The sequence below is a fragment of the Galleria mellonella genome, unplaced genomic scaffold, assembly GCF_026898425.1.
Source record: "Galleria mellonella isolate WM207_F2 unplaced genomic scaffold, CSIRO_AGI_GalMel_v1 utg139, whole genome shotgun sequence".
NCBI classification, from domain to species: Eukaryota; Metazoa; Arthropoda; class Insecta; order Lepidoptera; family Pyralidae; genus Galleria; species Galleria mellonella.
This window is the reverse complement of record NW_026441995.1, coordinates 2,587,316-2,605,722: the sequence shown is the minus strand read 5'-3', so window position 1 is coordinate 2,605,722 and position 18,407 is coordinate 2,587,316. Positions and strand designations below refer to the sequence as shown.

The window sequence follows — 18,407 nt, the reverse complement described above, 5'->3', positions numbered from 1 at the left end:
CTCGCACGCACGCACGCACATGCATAAGCCCATACAAACACCTACGCACATCCAAACTCACATTTATTGTCACATATTTAAATTAACCCTGTTCGCCGCACCATAATTGTTAAATTTCTAGCTTTATCATTGGCTTTGTTTAAGGAAAATAAAGTTTATTATATTATTATTATTATTATAGATACTTGAATATGAGAACTTCATATAAGTTAGCTAATGCAATTCACACGACCAATTCGCGTACCGTCTCCGTCGTGCGATTTGTTTCAATTTGAACTAAGCCTTAAGCTACTCCGGGTACATACAAGTAATTTAATCAAAAAGTTAGAAATGCTTGGCCAACTTAAGTAGCTAACTTTGAAAGAACCAGCGACAACTCAAGTCAGGGTACGTACCTACAATTAAATTCCGTTTGTGGCCTGTCTACATTAAGTGAGTAATTTACCAATTGAGAGATATTTGAGCATACCTAATATTATTATTATTTCCAAGGTCAAATAAAGCCAACAGCCAAATAGAGGTTTTAGTTTATATTTGTCTATAAATATGTAATGTTCGTCGTGTAGGTTCCGGCATAGAATAAGGCATTCCTTTTCCCGTGGTTGTCGTAAGAGGTGACTAAAGAAGGACAAGGCATGGGCAGCAGCGTCCGTTTTAAAACATCTCTAAAAGCCTAACTGCGGTTGCCAACCCGCCCGGCAAGCATGGTAACTACTGGCGAAACTTCCCTTATTTGGGAAGATATGTAGACAGTTAAAGGCTGATGCAACATACAACATGTAATTCTGAATAATTGATTACACAGTATAAATAGATATATTATATACTGACATAATCTGATTATATAAAGCACAAGTATAAATCTCTTACGCTTTGATATATATCGGAGGAGATATTGAATATATATATATATATATATATATATATATATATAAAATTATTTTCACTGGATTCGTCGTTCAGAGGGTACGTAAGAGCTAAGGGATGAGTCCGCTTGTGTATATTTTTGCTATAACTTATTATCTATACTATAAGTAAATGTATAAAATCATATAAAGAAATAAAAAAAATAAGGCTATCATCCTGTAAGCTGTCAGAGGATTTCGTTTTAAGCGAAGACAAAATATGTTTTATTTTCGTGTATATTTTGAAGTCTGTCAATACCTTTTTTTAAAGAAAATATGTAATACCAAATTAAATTTTTAAAAATAAATTTTAGTCCATGTTACACGTTGATAATATTATTTTCTAATCTAAAAAGAACTTTAAAATCGGTGAAGTATGTAGTTAAATAATTTTTATCGACTAATTTTAGAATATGAACAATTTTTCAAGAAAAAAGAAGTTCATGTTAAATCTAAATTCACGGAATGGGCAACAGTAGCGTAGAAATATTTTGTTTGATTTATACGATCAAAAAAAATATCGATTTGATGACAAATTCACCACTTATGTAAAAAATTATTCTAAAATTTTTAAAAAAGTTTGTATTATGGCTAAGTCTAATTATTTTAATAAACAAATTAAGCAGTCTTCTGACAAAATTAAAACCATCTGGAGCATTATAAATAAAGAAACTGGAAGATCTAAAATAGCCTGTAATCAATTTACATTAAATTATGATAATAAATTAATAACAACAACAAAAGATGTAGTTAATATTTTTGAAGATTTTTTTGCTAATATTCCGATTGATATTACATCTTCTCTGGACTCATCTCAATCTCGAGCAAAAAAATTACTAGAGACTAATATCGGTTGTTGTTCTTTAAGATTTAAATTTTCACATGTTAGCCCCTTTCATATCATAAAAATATTCAAACAGCTAAATTTAAAAAATACGGAAGACCTTTGGGGCATGTCTGTAAAAGTAGTTAGTTCTTTCATAGATATTGTTGCTCCATATCTAGCCACTATTTTTAATAAATGTATTGATAATGGCGTTTTTCCACATTTAATGAAATTTAGCAAATTAATCCCACTATTTAAATCAGGAGATAAATTTGAGCCAGGGAACTATAGACCTATATCTATTTTGCCAGTTCTATATAAAAGATAATGTTAAATCAAATGTTACATCACTTCAGGGTTAACGGACTGCTTCACAGTCAGCAATATCTCTACCACTGACGCTTTGAATGTTTAGCAGAGATGCACTCGCTATCAAAGTTCGTATCGGAGGAACATTATGATAAGAGATAATGATCTAAAATTAATGAGAACTTATTTAGAGGATAAAACTGTAGATATTGACGGTGTAAAATCTAAGACCATAGATTTTTAAACACATTTTCCCTTTATGAGCAAGAATTGCAGGCTGTTTGCGGATGATAAGTTAAAATTGACGTCAAAGTGATCAATTAGACGATAAGTGCTACTGCAATATTAAATTGTCATAATAAATTATATTAAAAACAAAGTGTATAAAATTTACACTTCCTGTTAGAGAATTGGGGCAGTTATTGCTTAATGACGATAGTATTTTGTTAATGGAGGTATAACGTTGTTCAATGAGGGTATGTAAGATATGCAATTAGAAGAATTAGGCAATTAACAGACGTGGCCGCTTGTATATTTTATTATTTCCATAGCATAATGTCTATAACTTATATAAATACTATATTTGTTTTACTATAATGTAAATGTATAAAATCAAATAAAGAAATAAAAAAATATTATGTATACACGGCTATCATCTCAAAGACTGTACAAGTAGAAACTTACGTATAAATAAGCATTTTACCTAAATGCCGTCTGCACAAAATCAGTAATTCATTCTATGGTAATTGCATAAGATTTTATAATAAACTGCCGGAATCTGCATTAAATCTGACAGAAGGCACAAATCTTATATTAAACAATGTTTTATTTTCAGGATAGACGAATATATTTCAAGTAAATAATTAGTTTATTAGCATACAACGTTATAATTTTATTTTCTCATTGCTTTCTTTTTTTAATTTTAGAAATATGAAAGCGTAGCGGTTTTTTGTATTAATTGCCGCATGCATTCTTATGTAAAATGTAATACCAAATTAAATTTTAAAAAAGTAAATGTTTGTGGTCCATGTTACACGTTGATAATATTATTTTCTAATCTAAAATTAATTGTTTAACCAGTTGGTTATGTATTCTTTTTTTTTCTTTTTGAGTATTTAATTGAATTAGTGCTATTGTAGTTAATAATAATTTTTATCGACTAATTTAAATCCGGATCTGTGATCGTCTATGTAGTGTCTGCCCTATAAAAAAAAAAAATAGACAAGTTCCTTAAATAAAAATAGAGAGTAAATAGAATTAAAGAGGCACGAGTTAGTCGCAATTTGTTCAGGTACTTATGTATATCTTTAATTGCTACATAAGCACTTTCCGTGTATTGAAACGCAAATCGGTAACTTAAGAAGGTTATCTTTAACGAATATAAATTTACTTAATCTACTTTGTTTATGTGAACACGTTGTAGGACGTGGGCGAAGTGTTGCCAACTCAGCTTTAAGTTTTCGGGCTAAATTGAATTAAAAAGTTGATATTTTTATATCAATTTTGTAATTTCTTTTTTCCTTTTTTATTTTCTCCTCTATCCAAAGATTATCTGGAAGAGATTATTAAATTGTCGATAATATAATAATGATAATTTATTAATACGATTTTGCCTTCAGCAGCTGTGAAAGGTAGTTCTTTTGAACCACTTTTTATCATCATATGCAAATAAAACCGTATTTCTTTTGTTTGGACAATTCGTAAATTCAGGACAGATTTGTGGGTAGGGCTAAATAAAAAAATATATATGGGTTCAATAATTAGAAAAAGGGCTACATTTAGCTATCAAAAGTCTATGTTGGCAACACTGCGGGGGTGAACGTTTGAAAACACTTTTCAGATTCAGTTATTGTATGCCTTCACATATTTGTTACATTTACCATCGGCGCCAATGTTAATCGTTCGGGAAAATCGAAAACAAGACGAAATTGTTTACATTTTTGTATGAGTTACTTTTTATTGGAACAAGCGTGTATAATACGCATTTATTTTATTAATGTTTAAGATAGCTATCTTTCTTTTTAAGACAGGACGTTCTCAATTTAACATTATTTTTTGTGTGCATATTTTTTTTTATGGGTGAAAATGTTATGGTAAACCCGCCTGCGCTAACGGGATACGCTGGCGGAGCACCAGTGAAGGGTAATAGATGAGAATGAAAACAGGTCAGTTAGCCCATCATGATGAATTCATCAGGAATTAACCATGATAGTTTCCAGGGGGAACCGCGAGGAGGTCGACCTGATTAGGTATATTGCTAGTAATGGGATTCTCAATCTCCATTACTAACAATCCCTTTCCTCTCTGTGTGCATATTTATTACTTTAACTGTACACTACTGAATATAAGTCTTGAGAGATTTTGCTAGTAGTTACCAGGCTTGGCAGGCGGATTGGCGACCGCAGTTAAGCTTGAGATGTTTTAAGAGGGACGCTGCTGCCATCTCTCGCCCTCTCATAGTCGCCTCTTATGACACCCATGGGAAAGGAAGTGTTTTTTTCGTGAAATAAAATATTAAATTATCTAAAAATGGTCCACTTGTGTGAACCTTGCGATTTCGTAAAAAAAGTTGCAAGCTATATATCTTACATAGGCAAAGATAGTGATTGTTAGTTCTGTAACTATTGAAAACCCAGTCGGAAGGAAAGAAATTACCAAATTGTATTTTCAGACGTATGAAATTTATTTTTATAACTGAACAACAAGCCCTATGTAATAATAAGTGTCCAAAATCTAAAGTCGACCCGAAAAAAAAAATGTTATACGAATCATTTCAACATACTGCTCATCCATATTTCATGAGGCTTGAAAAATGGCGAGTAACAAAATCATGTGAACGGTAAATGTCTCTTAAAACATAGGAATAAAGCACAGATTTGTGTGAAATGAGTTCAACTATTTTTGTTGAAATCTTCACATGTGTTCATCATACCGAGGTCTATCGTGGACAGGCTTCACTCACGGCTTCATGACAGGACTCCCAATGTAATCCGGAAAATTGTGTGCTCCATTGAATTTATTGCTTTCCTAGTATCGCCAGACATTATTTCCAACTGGATTAATAAAGGTTCTTGTATTTATGTACGCCTATAAAAAATGATTCTGATATTTTTTTTAGCGATTACTAGAAGTATTGTATTACAAAATCTTTATTGTACATAATGTAAGAAAGAATGAAAGAAAGAAAGAAACTTTATTTTACAGAAATATGCGACAACACAGGGGTTAAAAAATTAAGAATTATAACAAAGAAACAACACAAAATATATATATATATATATACATATACACATACACATATATATATATATATATATATATATATATATATATATATATATATATATAAATAAAACAATTAATATACAAAGATGATGTGTGCGTGCGTCGCAATTGTATGTATCCAACATTAAAAGATTTAATATACAATGACGGATTTATCTCATAGAGGGATCTTTTACGGTCAACCTTTGAGAAGCTGAAAGAAAACTATAGAATGTTCAAGGGTAAAAACCAACATTGCTTGGGTACCTCTGTCCCATTCGTGTTTCTACCGTGAAGCAGTGGTATTTGCATGTCTGTGTTTCGGTTTGAAGGGTGGGATATGGCGTGAATTTACTAAGTACAGAGGAACAACACCTGAGTCCTCAGGTATGGCAACGCATGGGGGGTATCATGGGCGAAACAGTATACTCTGTTATGTCTATGGTACTGCTCATGTCTATAGGCGACGGTTACCACTTTCCATCAGGTGGGCCGTCAGCTTGTTTGCCAATCTAAGTTGTATAAAAAAAGGTAAAGATAAACTCAATAATATTTAGTTTTAATTAAATATATAATAAACTATAAGAAATAACTGTGTACACCTACATTTGTAAATAATAATAATACATAAAAAATATTTTTTTTAATTTCAAAAATGCGATTACGTCATTAATTCTTGTAGGAGTATATACAGTTAATTTTCTTTCGCTTTGTTTATACATATTTCACGATTGGGATTTAACGTGACGGGATTTTAGGTATATACTTAGTACCTTTTTTTTTTACAACACAGGGGCAAACGAGCATGCGGCTCACCTGATGGTAAGTGATTATCGCCGCCCATGGTCACCCACAACACCTACGGCATTGCAGGTGTGCTGCCGGCCTTTTAAAAAGGAATATGCTCTTTTCTTGAAGGTTATGTTGTCGTACCTACATCAGCATCATAATATCAGCCTTTAACTGTCCACTGCTGGACATAGGCCTCCCCATAAGAGGGGTTTTGTTAATAGTTGCCACGTTTGGCAGGCGAGTTGCCAACCACAGTTAAGCTTTTGGTGATGTTTTAAGCTTTACATTTGATTTTTATTGTCGACTTTTCGTCATGGGTTGCATCACGTCATGGTCAAGGCAGCATTGAAGCGAATGAGGCGTCTTCTTCTGGCATTTCGAGCAGTCTCGTCGGTAACAAGCACATTTACACAATTTTTATTTATATCCACACAACATAAATCGACGTCGAGAAATCGACAATAAAAATTAGGTTTATATCAAGTCGCTATTGGAGGAAAGGGATTGTTAGTAATGAAGACTAAGAATCCGATTGCTAGCAGTATACCCAACCAGGTCGATCTCCTCGCGGTTCCCCTTGGAAACTATCATGGTTAATTCCTGATGAATTCATCATGATGGTCTAACTGGCCGGTTTTCATTCTCATCGATCACTCTTCACTGGTGCTCCGCCAGCGTATCCCGTTAACGCGGGGTTACCATTTCATTTTCACCCATTAAAAAAAACAAGTTTCTACTATTTATCTGCAATCGCATCACGTTAAGTCCTCATTGTGAATTTAGAAAATTCTTATACAGTTTTATAAATGTACCTTAAAGTTATATTTTACAGCGGAACTAAATGATAGAACTGTCTTCTTTTTTCAATCCATAGAGCTTATTTCCGTATTGGTTCCACATATAATCTAAGATTTTATTATTTCTATTTATCTATATATATAGATAATCGATAAATATTGGATTTTTTTTTGAAAAATCACGATATTTACCGGTGTATGTATTGTTCATCGTGCTTGTATGTATTTAATTCAAATTTTAACTTTTTCATTGTGTTTTTTTTTAATTTAGAAAAACAGTTAAAAAAATGATTTTGAATTACGAAAACCATCGGTTGTGGCTTAACGAACCCCTGCACATAAAAGAGGGATTATATATGATTGAATTCATTATGTGTTCCTTATGCCATACTGAATGACGTAACGGAACGGTAATAACTTGAAACTCATTCACAATGACCATAAGCGTTTTTAAGAGAGAGGGAGGGGGAGAAGATCTAAAGGAAGCTTCCAGTTATACGCAAAGATGTATCTGAGTACATATGCGTCTTTTTAAGAGGCCACTCGTGGATAATAATTTTTAATATGCCAGTAACGATGATTTTTCAAGCACTTACTCGAGGGAGATTTTGTACAATAGTCGTTTGCTTGGGTAACTCTGTCCCATTCGTGTTTCAACTGTAAGGCAGTTGTGTTTGCATGGCTGTGTTTCGGTTTGAAGGGTGGGATATGGCATGAATTTACAGAGTACAGAGTAATAACAACTGAGTCCTCAGGAATGGAAACGCATGAGGGGTATCATCGGCGAAACAGTATATTCTGTTATGTCCATGGTACTGCTCATATCTATAGGCGACGGTTACCACTTTCAATCAGGTGGGCCGTCAGCTTGTTTGCCATTCTAAGTTGTATAAAAAAAAAAATTGAAAAGAAGGTTTACCTGTATTTTTTATTTTTTTTTATACCAACCTGGTGCTGAATAAGCACACATCCTGTCTGATAGTAAATGGTATCAGTAGTCTACAGAAGTATAACATCCAGTGTTGGCAACATAAATAATAATTGATAAAATCTATAAAATATTTTATACACATGGTAACTATGTGTTAGTTTGTTAAACTATGTTTTAGTTAGTAGGAAGTGTACGTCTCTCTGCACAGCATTTATTTAAAATACAAATGAATTCAAAGGAGGTCCTATTTTTTATTTTTCAAAACACACAATGACTCCCTGTGACTTGGGACCGAAGAAACTAGGAGATTACAGACGGTTTTTTTTAAATAAGATTTAGCCGATGTTTCTCGTTGATAACGTAGCATTTCTATAGGTGAAAGAATTTTTAAAATTGGTTAAGTAAGTTTATAAATTTTATATATTACTAGCTGACTCGGCAAACGTTGTTTTACCATATACATTATTTTTAGAACTATACATGAAAATTTATCGTACTACAATTATTATATTGGATTGCCATCTTGCGACCCTATTGCAGCATATAAAAATTGCGATTAAAAAACAGGAGTCGATCGTAATACGGGGAAAATTTGAAGTTGTATATATTTTTCAATGCTAAATCATAATAAAATAAAAATGGAAAATTTTGTCAAAAAATTAAAATTAAATTTTTTGGGGAGGGTCACCCTTATCATTGTGGGGTATGAAAAATAGATGATGGCCGATTCTCAGACCTACCCAATATGCATACAAAATTTCATAAAAATCGGTAAAGCCGTTTAGGAGGAGTTTGGTAACAAACACCGTGACATAAGAATTTTATATATAAGATAAACAACAAAATCAGTTCCTCTTTACAATATAAAATTTAGATTGACTTTTAAAATTAAAACTGTCAATTTTTTATCATTTAGACACAGTATCTACACTTTATATAAATTTAATTTTTTTCATCTACGTATCAGCTATTGTCTGCCCACTGTTGAGCCATATGTCTCTTCAATAGACTGTCATAAATAACGGTCCTGAGCCACCTGTATCCATTGACTCCCTGCAATGCATTTGAGGTCGCCACTCCATCTAGCTGGGGGTCGCCCTACACTGCGTTTGCACTTACAGGGTCGCTACTCAACAACCTTTCTTCACCATCGGTTGTTGGTTATTTAACCTTTGTGACTAACTTAAATTACTCAGAGGGCTATGGAGAGGTATATGATCGGAGTTTCTTTAGTGAAGCTCAAAGTATTAGCAAGCTGAAGTAGCAACTGCCATTACCATTGTCACATCAACACATTAACACACATTAATAGGGGGGAAAGGGATTGTTAGTAATGGAGACTAAGAATCCCATTGCTAGCAATATACCCAACCAGGTAGACCTCCACGCGGTTCCCCTGGAAACTGTCATGGTGAATTCCAGATGGATTCATCATGATGGGCTAACTGGCCTGTTTTCATTCTCATCGATCACTCTTCACTGGTGCCCCGCCAACATATCCCGCTAGCGCAGGCGGGGTTACCATACCATTTTCACACAAAAAAAACACACACAGACACACATTAATATATATTGACACACACACACACACACAACCCACACATACATACACATTAGATTTTTTCCTCACATGAAATACTATATTTCTTTTTTATGGAGGCATATTTTATGCGGTTTCCATCCAACATAGTAACCGTCTCAATTTACACGCGGAAGCTACAAAATTCCCCCTAGAGACGTAACTTGTATATTACTACCAACAAACTATGGGAACATGTCTAAAGTTTTTAGATTAAACAATTTCAACTTTACCTTACTTGGCGTATTATACCTATATTTCTAACTAACCGGTCTAGTTTTGCACGGGTAGATGGTATTTTCAAAAATAATATATTTCCTATGTTATTTATCGATAATGTAGCTTTCCATAGGTGAAAATATTTTGAAAAAAAGTTCAATAATAGTCAGTATGGCTGTATAACACATATCTTATCTTATATTTTGAGACACAATTCAGAAAGAACATTAAAGATTGGATTATAAAATCTAGGCAAATGATTATACGAGTAATAATAATTTATTTATTTAATTTATTATTTATTTTTAATTTTTTTTTATATAACTTTTTTTATGAATGGTCAACAAGCTAAAGGCCCTCTGATGGAAAGTGGTAACCGTCGCCTATAGACATGAGCAGTACCATGGACATAACAGAATATACTGTTTCATCCATGATACCCTCCATGTGTTGCCATTCTTGAGGACTCAGGTGTTATTCCTTTTTTTTATTTAGGTATTTTTGTACTTAATTACTGGTAATGACCTAGTACTCTGGGCGAGTTTTTTTTTGATAGGTGTAAATGGTAAAAGAATATATAGATGATAGATGAGCAGGCCAGTCAGCTGAATGAATAGTTATGATGAATTTATCAGGAATTAACCATGATAGTTTCCAGGAAGAACCGCGAGGAGGTTGACCTGGTTGGGTATATTGCTAGCAATGGGATTCTCAGTCTCCATTACTAACAATCCCTTTCCCTCAACTCTGGACGAGTTTCCACACCAGAGGACAGAGGAGGAGAGGAGGATTAATCTGTAAAAATAAATATGAATTGCTAATGTATTGCTCAGTTTAAATTTGAGAGAAGCAGGATCACTGCAACAATTTTTTATTTTCAATTATTCGGTTAAGTTTAAAATTAATAAAAAAAAAATAGAGAAATTTTCGGGTATAACATAAAAACTGCATTCTTTTTTCCATACAAACTGTTCGTAGACAGATTGCCATATTCAATAATCTGTCCAATAGCTTTTGTCTGTCAGGTCAGGCTTAATCAAATATACTATTTATGTAAAATTGTTTAAACAAATAAAAAATATATTAAATAAATAAAATGAAAATTATATTAAAAAAACATTTAAACATTTAAGTATTTATATATTTTTATTGTCAAATACGATTTTTTATTTAATGAGATATAGGAGTCTATATTTCTGAATTTAATTTATAAAAAATATCATTGTACGTATTAGATTCATAGAGAAACGTAAAAAATAACTATTTATATATGTATTGTAATTTTTATATATTTATAACCTAAAATAAGAAAAAGTCTCATAAAAGGAAAATAAAAATCGAAAAGTAAAATAATTATATTGAAATTTTCCGTATAATTATTTATTGAAGAGTGAACAATTTGCATAATGTTTTTACGTTCAAAAAACAGCTAATCTGAGATTAAATAAATGATCGAAGTTTTGTTATAGAAATTATGAAAAAGTTTAATTGACAGATTATATTTTGTTAAATTTATTCAAATAAATCCGGATTTATTTTAAATATTTCCTATTAACATTATAAAGACAAAAAAATTGATTGTTTGTATATAATTTTTATAATGGATGAGATGATACAGCCCGACTTTGGCTATCCAAAGGATAAGCAAGCTTGAAAGCTGTCAAAATCTCGAAGAACCTACAACCGATGAGGAAGAAAGGTTCTTGAGTGGCGGTCCCGTACGGGCAAGCGCAGTGTAGGACGACCCCCTACTAGATGGAGTGACGACCTCAAATGCATTGCAGGAAGTCAGTGGATGCAGATGGCTCAGAACCGTTCTTTGTGGCAGTCTACCAGGGAGACTTATGTCCAGAAGTGGACGGATAATGGCCGAAATGATGAATGGAATGACAACTTTGTATGTGCTAACGGTATACGCTGGCGGGAAAGGGGTTGTTAGCAATGGAGTTTGACAGCCCCATTGCTAGCAATATGCCCTATCAGATCGACTGCCACGTGGTTCCCCTAGAAACCATCGTGAACAATTCTTGCTGAATTCGTCACGATGGGCTAACTGGCCTGCTTCATCCGCACCTATCATCTTTCACTGGTGCCCCGCCAGTGTATACCGATAGCGCGGGTGGGGTTACCATTCCATTATCACCCACAAAAAAAAAAAAACGGTATACGCTGGCGAGGCACCAGTGTGGGATGATAGGTGAGATGAAAAGGCAGGTCAGATAGCCTATTGTGATGAAAGAAACTGAAATTCAGCATGATGGTTTACAAGAGGATTACAGGGAATACTAACAATCCCTTCCCCCCTGTTTGTTTGTAATAGATAAACTAAAAAACTGCTTCACCAATTTTAAAAATCTTTCTTCAATAGAAGGCAACGAGTTATAAGGCTATATATTAAAAAAAAGAGATCCTTCTAAAACTTACAGTAACTTAGTTATAAAGTATCGAAAACTTGTCTGTTAAAGTTAATATAAAATACTCGTAATAATTTACCTTTCTATTTGTCTATCCGTGCGAAACCGGACAGTGAAGCTAGTACAGAATAAATAGAAAATTTTATGTGCTACGTCAGAGTGATCAATAAAGTGTATATAATAAATAAAAAAAAAATACGGTTTAATAAAATAGTTTACAAAATCTATTTATATTAAGCGTCTAAATCATCATCATCATCATCATCATAACAATCATTAACTGTACATTGCTGAACATAAGCCTCCCCCATAAAGGGCGGTTTGGCAACCGCAGTTAACCTTTGGTGATGTTTAATACCTTATACTTTGGGGGAAAGGGATTGTTAGTAATGGAGACTGAGAATCCCATTGCTAGCAATATACCCAACCAGGTCGACATCCTCGCGGTTCCTCCTGGAAACTATTATGGTTAATTCCTTCTGAATTCGTCATGATGGGCTAACTGGTCTATTTTCATTCTCATCGATCACTCTTCACTGGTGCTCCGCCAGCGTATCCCGTTAGCGCAGGCGGGGTTACCATTCCATTTTCACCCATCAAAAAAAAAACCATATACCTAAATGGTTATTCAAAGTCTTCTGCTAAAAGTGTGCCTGCGTAGATCATTTGAGGGAACCGACTGAAACAATATCTAAAAACGTAATCCTTTTACAAGTAGTCGACAAAAGGCATCAATAATGCTCCAACATCTTAACGCTAATTTTATCAACAAAACGTGAACTGAGAAACTCGAGTCACATAAATAAAATTCAATTATTCTCCTAACAATACTACGAATCTCATGTAAATCATTGTTTGCTTTCTGGTTCGACATTGTTATGAATAGGACTGGAAACAATAGTGTTTGACTGTAGAACACGCGTGTACGAATCTCTTTAATCTATCTTGAATTTTAATTGAATTCATTTACTAATTAATTTCCCTTGGCGCTGTATTTATTTATTTAAACTTTAATGCGCAGTGATTTTTTTATACAACTTAGAATGGCAAACAATCTGACGGCTCACCTGATAGAAAGTGGTAACCGTCGCCTATAGACATGAGCAGTACCATGGACATAACTGAGTATACTGTTTCACCCATGATACCCCCCATGCGTTTCTATTCCTGAGTACTCAGGTGTTATTCCTCTGTACCGTCATGAAATTACTGCCATATCTAACATTTTAAACCGAAATACAGCCATGCAAACACAACTGCTTCACGGTAGAAACACGAATGGGACAGAGGTGCTCAAGCAAAACGACTTTTGTACAGTTTCCATCTAGTGGTATTTCTCATTATCTTAACACCGGGCGGTGTACTTTATCAATCAACCAGAAAAAAGTAACAAAGAAAAAAGTAGACGATGCATTCATGGATTGAGGAAACATGAACTAATATTTAATATATTTAAAAATTTTTTTTTGATGGGTGAAAATGGTATGGTAACCCCACCCCGCCTACGCTAACGGGATACGATAGATGATAGAGGAGAATGAAAACAGGCCAGTTAGCCTATCATGATGAATTCATCAGGAATTAACCATGATAGTTTCCAGGGGGAACCCCGAGGAGGTCGACCTGGTTGGATATATTGCTAGCAATAGGATTCTCAGTCTCCATTACTAACAATCCCTTCCCCCCATACAGATAAGATTTATATTTATACATTATAAACATATAATTAGACTAATATAAACATACACATAATATGTAAGGTAAATAAATAAATATACATATAATAAATACTTATATAAATAAATACGTAAAATATTACTATAATAAATAATTAACTGTATTAGAAGAGCAAATAAAACAATCTATGACTCAAACAGAGTAACCAGCAAGGTTAAGTTTAAAGGGGAAGCGAGAAAAAAAGACAATGAATTTTAGAAGCCGGATTAAAAGGCCAAATTTTCTTTTTAGAATCTCGCAGAATGACAGAAATTAGTATATTAAATTACTCTTATGAGTATATCATCGAGTATTCATTATTATAATCAGTATTAGTTACACATCAAGGCACATCACGAAAGAATTTGCTACCCAAAAGAATAACCATCAAAGGAATAGGAAAGTTACTTCAAAATAATAACCCCAGAGGCAACATTTCATTTTCATGCCTGTTTGGGTTTGATAAGGCCCTGCAAAAGAGCAGTACAGCTAGTGGGCATTAGCCTTAATTTGGTTTTTTATCTGTTTTTTTTTTTTATAAAAATATTTTAATAGTATATTTTTTTATTAAGCGCAATTTTTTTTCTTTAAATTGCAATAGGTATATTTTAATTAAATTTTTAATTATCAAACTGACAGGAGATTGGAATAAGAAAATTGTTATGAATTAATTAAAATTAAACGCGAAATACCTTTTCATTACATATTTTATAAAACATTTTCCGTTATCATTAAATATTAATTATGGTAAAGAGGTATTTCTGTGGTAGATAACTAGGTATTGAAATTTAGGTAGACAATAATGTTTGTATAGATTTTAATGTATATTAGTAATATAATAAATGTCATATTATTGATAAACTAGCTATGCCTATAACTTTATCAGAATACTGGCATATATCAGAGGGAGTCTTTGCACAAAAGTTTTGTAATGTATTTATTTATTTAATACTTTATTGTACGTACTAACTATACATAAAAATATGACAGACGTAATCAAATATACAAAGGTGAGCTTAATTTTAAAAGAATTCTCTTCCAGCAAAGTGGAATGGAGCTTCAATGTTAGCGGGTAAAACGGTATATAATATTGTGACAATTTTCAAACAAAAGAATTAGACGAAGTTAAGTTTATATATAACTAATTACATCATAATTAATTGTATACACACACACACACACATATATAGATACATAGATACAGAAAAATAAATATATATACATAAAGATAGAAGATGCTCTTTAAGTTTACTATTAAAAATATTTAGGGATTGGCTCTCACGGATAGATTTAGGAAACGAATTCCACAATCAAGCACCATGGACGGTAAAGGATCCACTACAGTGTGTAGACGAGTGTGAAGCGATTTTGAGGATAAGAGACTTTGTCTATGTGTATTCTGATAGTCACATCGGTAGTGTGTTGACTTAATTTGTACTCATGAAGTAGATAGATAGATACTCTTTATTGTTTCCTCCAAAAGATTACAATAGTAAACTTATTATAAATATAAATAATTACAAGAAATAATCACAATGAGAAAACAATGGGTGACCTTATCACTAAAAGCGATCTCTTCCAGGTTGCCTACCTTTGGATGGAGAGAAGTAATTATAAACAATTTGGTGAGAGCACGGTGAAATATTCCGTTAGTTGAAGTATTCAAGTTGCTGTCGTCCACAGGCTTTAGTGACTGTTTACCATCAGGCGGGATGCTTTTTTACCACCTTTATGATATAAAAAAAAATCTAAATAATTTCATAAGAACAAATTTAGCTGTTAAGGTGTCAAGAGGAAACAAACTTATTGACAATATTAGTAAGAAGAAGAAATAAGGATTACAAGACTTCAAATAGATAAAAATCAATCAAATACATAGCACAAATATAGAGTTCTGTAACCCAAACCAATAGTGAGAAAAAACCAAGAATACGATCCTAAAAAATAGCTATTTTTAGGATTGTATTCTTGGTTTTTTCTCACTATTGGTCTTGCTTTAATATTCTAAAGGTATAAATAAAATATAATCTGAAGACCGACTTCCATAACACCATAAAAATAAGGAATTACGTCTAATACAAACACGGTTGGTTTAGAAGACTCTTATTATGCTTGGTACATATGTTACCGGTAATCTATATAATTCAGGTTTACTCTAGAATATCTATGTGTAGAATAACTGCTGCTTCCAGGGAATGTAGGAAATATTATGAATACGATTGTTAGTTACATACTTGGCGAAGGATGGGCAGCAGCTTCCCTTTTAAAACATCTCCAAAGCCTACCTGCGGTTGCCTTCCGCCTGCCAAGCGTGGTAACTTCTCCAAGGGGGAGGCTTATGTTCAGCAGTGAACAGATAATAGCTGTGATGATGATTATTCTATAAATTGCATAGGTATTCTATACAATACCGGATTAATACATTGCCTGTAACATATACATACTATACGGATTGTTTGTCAAACGGCTGCAAGTTTGGGGATTTTCTAAGCTTAAAGTAACTCCGGGGCGGCCGGCTTCGTGTCGCTGTTCACATTAATGGACTTAAATGAGCTGCAAAAACATACCAGCTGCAATATTCTCACTACGCTACTATCGCAAAGTTTGAGAAACATCAACACATATAACATATAGAGGGGGCTTTATAAACGCTATAGAACCCAAAACAATGATTTTTAGACTTTTTGTCTGTTTGTCTGTACGTATGTGCACGCTAATATCAGAAGCGACTTAACCGATTTGAATGCGGTTTTCACTAATGGGTTGCGGTTTGCTCAACATAACATTTAGTGTTTGTTTAATTTCAATCAGTTCATAAATAAAAAACTTATATCAATTTAAAGAAACACATATAAAATGCTATGAAATAACCGATCAGTTAAATTGGCTAAAACTTTATTATATGTATTGATTTTTGAAAATTTTGTCATAATTTTGTATAACATAAAAATATACATGTCTATATACATTTTTGTATTGTATTTTATCAGTTGTTGACTGTCCACTGCTGAACATAGCCTCCCCCATAAGGGGGGTTTTGTCATTAGTTGCCAGATTTGGCAGGCGGGTTGGCAACCGCAGTTTGGATTGGTGATGTTTTAAGAGGGACGCTGCTGCCTATCCCTCGACCATAAGTTCCCTTAGTCGGCTTTTACGACACCTAAGAGAATGGAACGGGTGGCCTATTCTACATATGTCGCGACCTACACGGTTACATTTAATGTAATTAATGCACACAAAAATAATTAGTGGAAAGGGATTGTTAGTAATAATAATGTTTACCATAGTTTTTATGTATGTATGTATGTTTGTATATATATGTATGTGTGTATATATATGTATATGTATGTATGTGTATATGTGTATATGTGTGTATATATTTCATATATATTAGTATAACTACTTAATTTATTATTAATATAAGTAGTATTTGTGTTATGTGTTTTTTTAATTTTTTTCTATACAACTTAGAATGGCAAACAAGCTGACGTCCCACCTGATTTAAAGTGGTAACCGTCGCCTATAGACATAAGCAGTACCATGGACAACAGAGTATGCTGTTTCGCCCATGATATCCCCCACGCGTTGCCATTACTGAGGACTCAGATATTATTCCTCTGTACCCTGTAAATTCACGCCATATCCCACCCTTCAAACCGAAACACAGCCATGCAAATACAACTGCTTCACGGTAAAAACACGAATGGGACAGAGGTACCCAAGCAATCGACTTTTGTACAAATTCTCCCTCTGGTAATATTATGTATTATTATGTATAATTATTTCCGTATGTTGCTATAATTATGTCACATATTTTTCACCACCTCTGCCCTTCATACGCTTTCTGTTTTTACCTAATAGTTAGCTGGTAGAGAATGCCATATGTCATTAAGAGCGCCACTTGTACAAAGTTTTATTGTGCAATAAAGAATAAATAAATAAATAGGGATCTTACAGCCCCATTGCTAGCCCCTATCAGGTCTACCACGTCTACCTCTACACACTATCTGGAAATCATCGCGGTGAATTCTTTTTGAATTCATCACCATGTGTCAACTCATTTCTTGTCACCCTCACCTATCTTCTCTCATTGGTGCCCCGCCAGCGTATACCGATAGCCCAGGCGGGGTTAATATTCCCTTTTTACCCATTAACAATATTTATTTAATTTACATTTTTTTTTTAAATCTATGCACCGCCATTTACTCTCTCTGTTTACCGTAACGGTTGACTGGTAGAGACATTACCTGATAGCTTCATCTCCTATACAAGTTATGCTACTTTAGAAGAAGAAACAAAAGAACTCACGAAAGAAGGCTTATGACTTCTCTTGTAAGTGTAACAATATTTGCTGAATTATCGTCTCCAAACCATCTGTTATCTGTCCACTGCCGATATAAGCCGCCCCCATAGGCTGCTATGAGGAACAATCCTGAGCAACCTGCATCTACTGACTCTATGCAATGCATTTAAGGTCGTAACTCCATCTAGTGGAGGGCGATCGTCTTACACTGTATTTGCCCGTTAGGGATCGCCTCTCAAGAAACTTTCTTCTTTGTCTCGTTAATTTGCTGAATAAATCATTATCAAAGGGCCAAATTAAAAGTACCCGTAACCGGCGAGCGTGTATGAAAAGATTGATGAATGTGGAAGAA

General features: G+C 33.4%; 1 protein-coding gene across 1 annotated transcript in view; it reads left to right on the top strand.

The window, feature by feature from the left end:
* LOC113512693 (guanylate cyclase 32E-like) overlaps positions 1–18,407 on the top strand; it is a 225,873-nt gene that overhangs the window by 62,080 nt on the left and 145,386 nt on the right. The window lies entirely within an intron of this gene.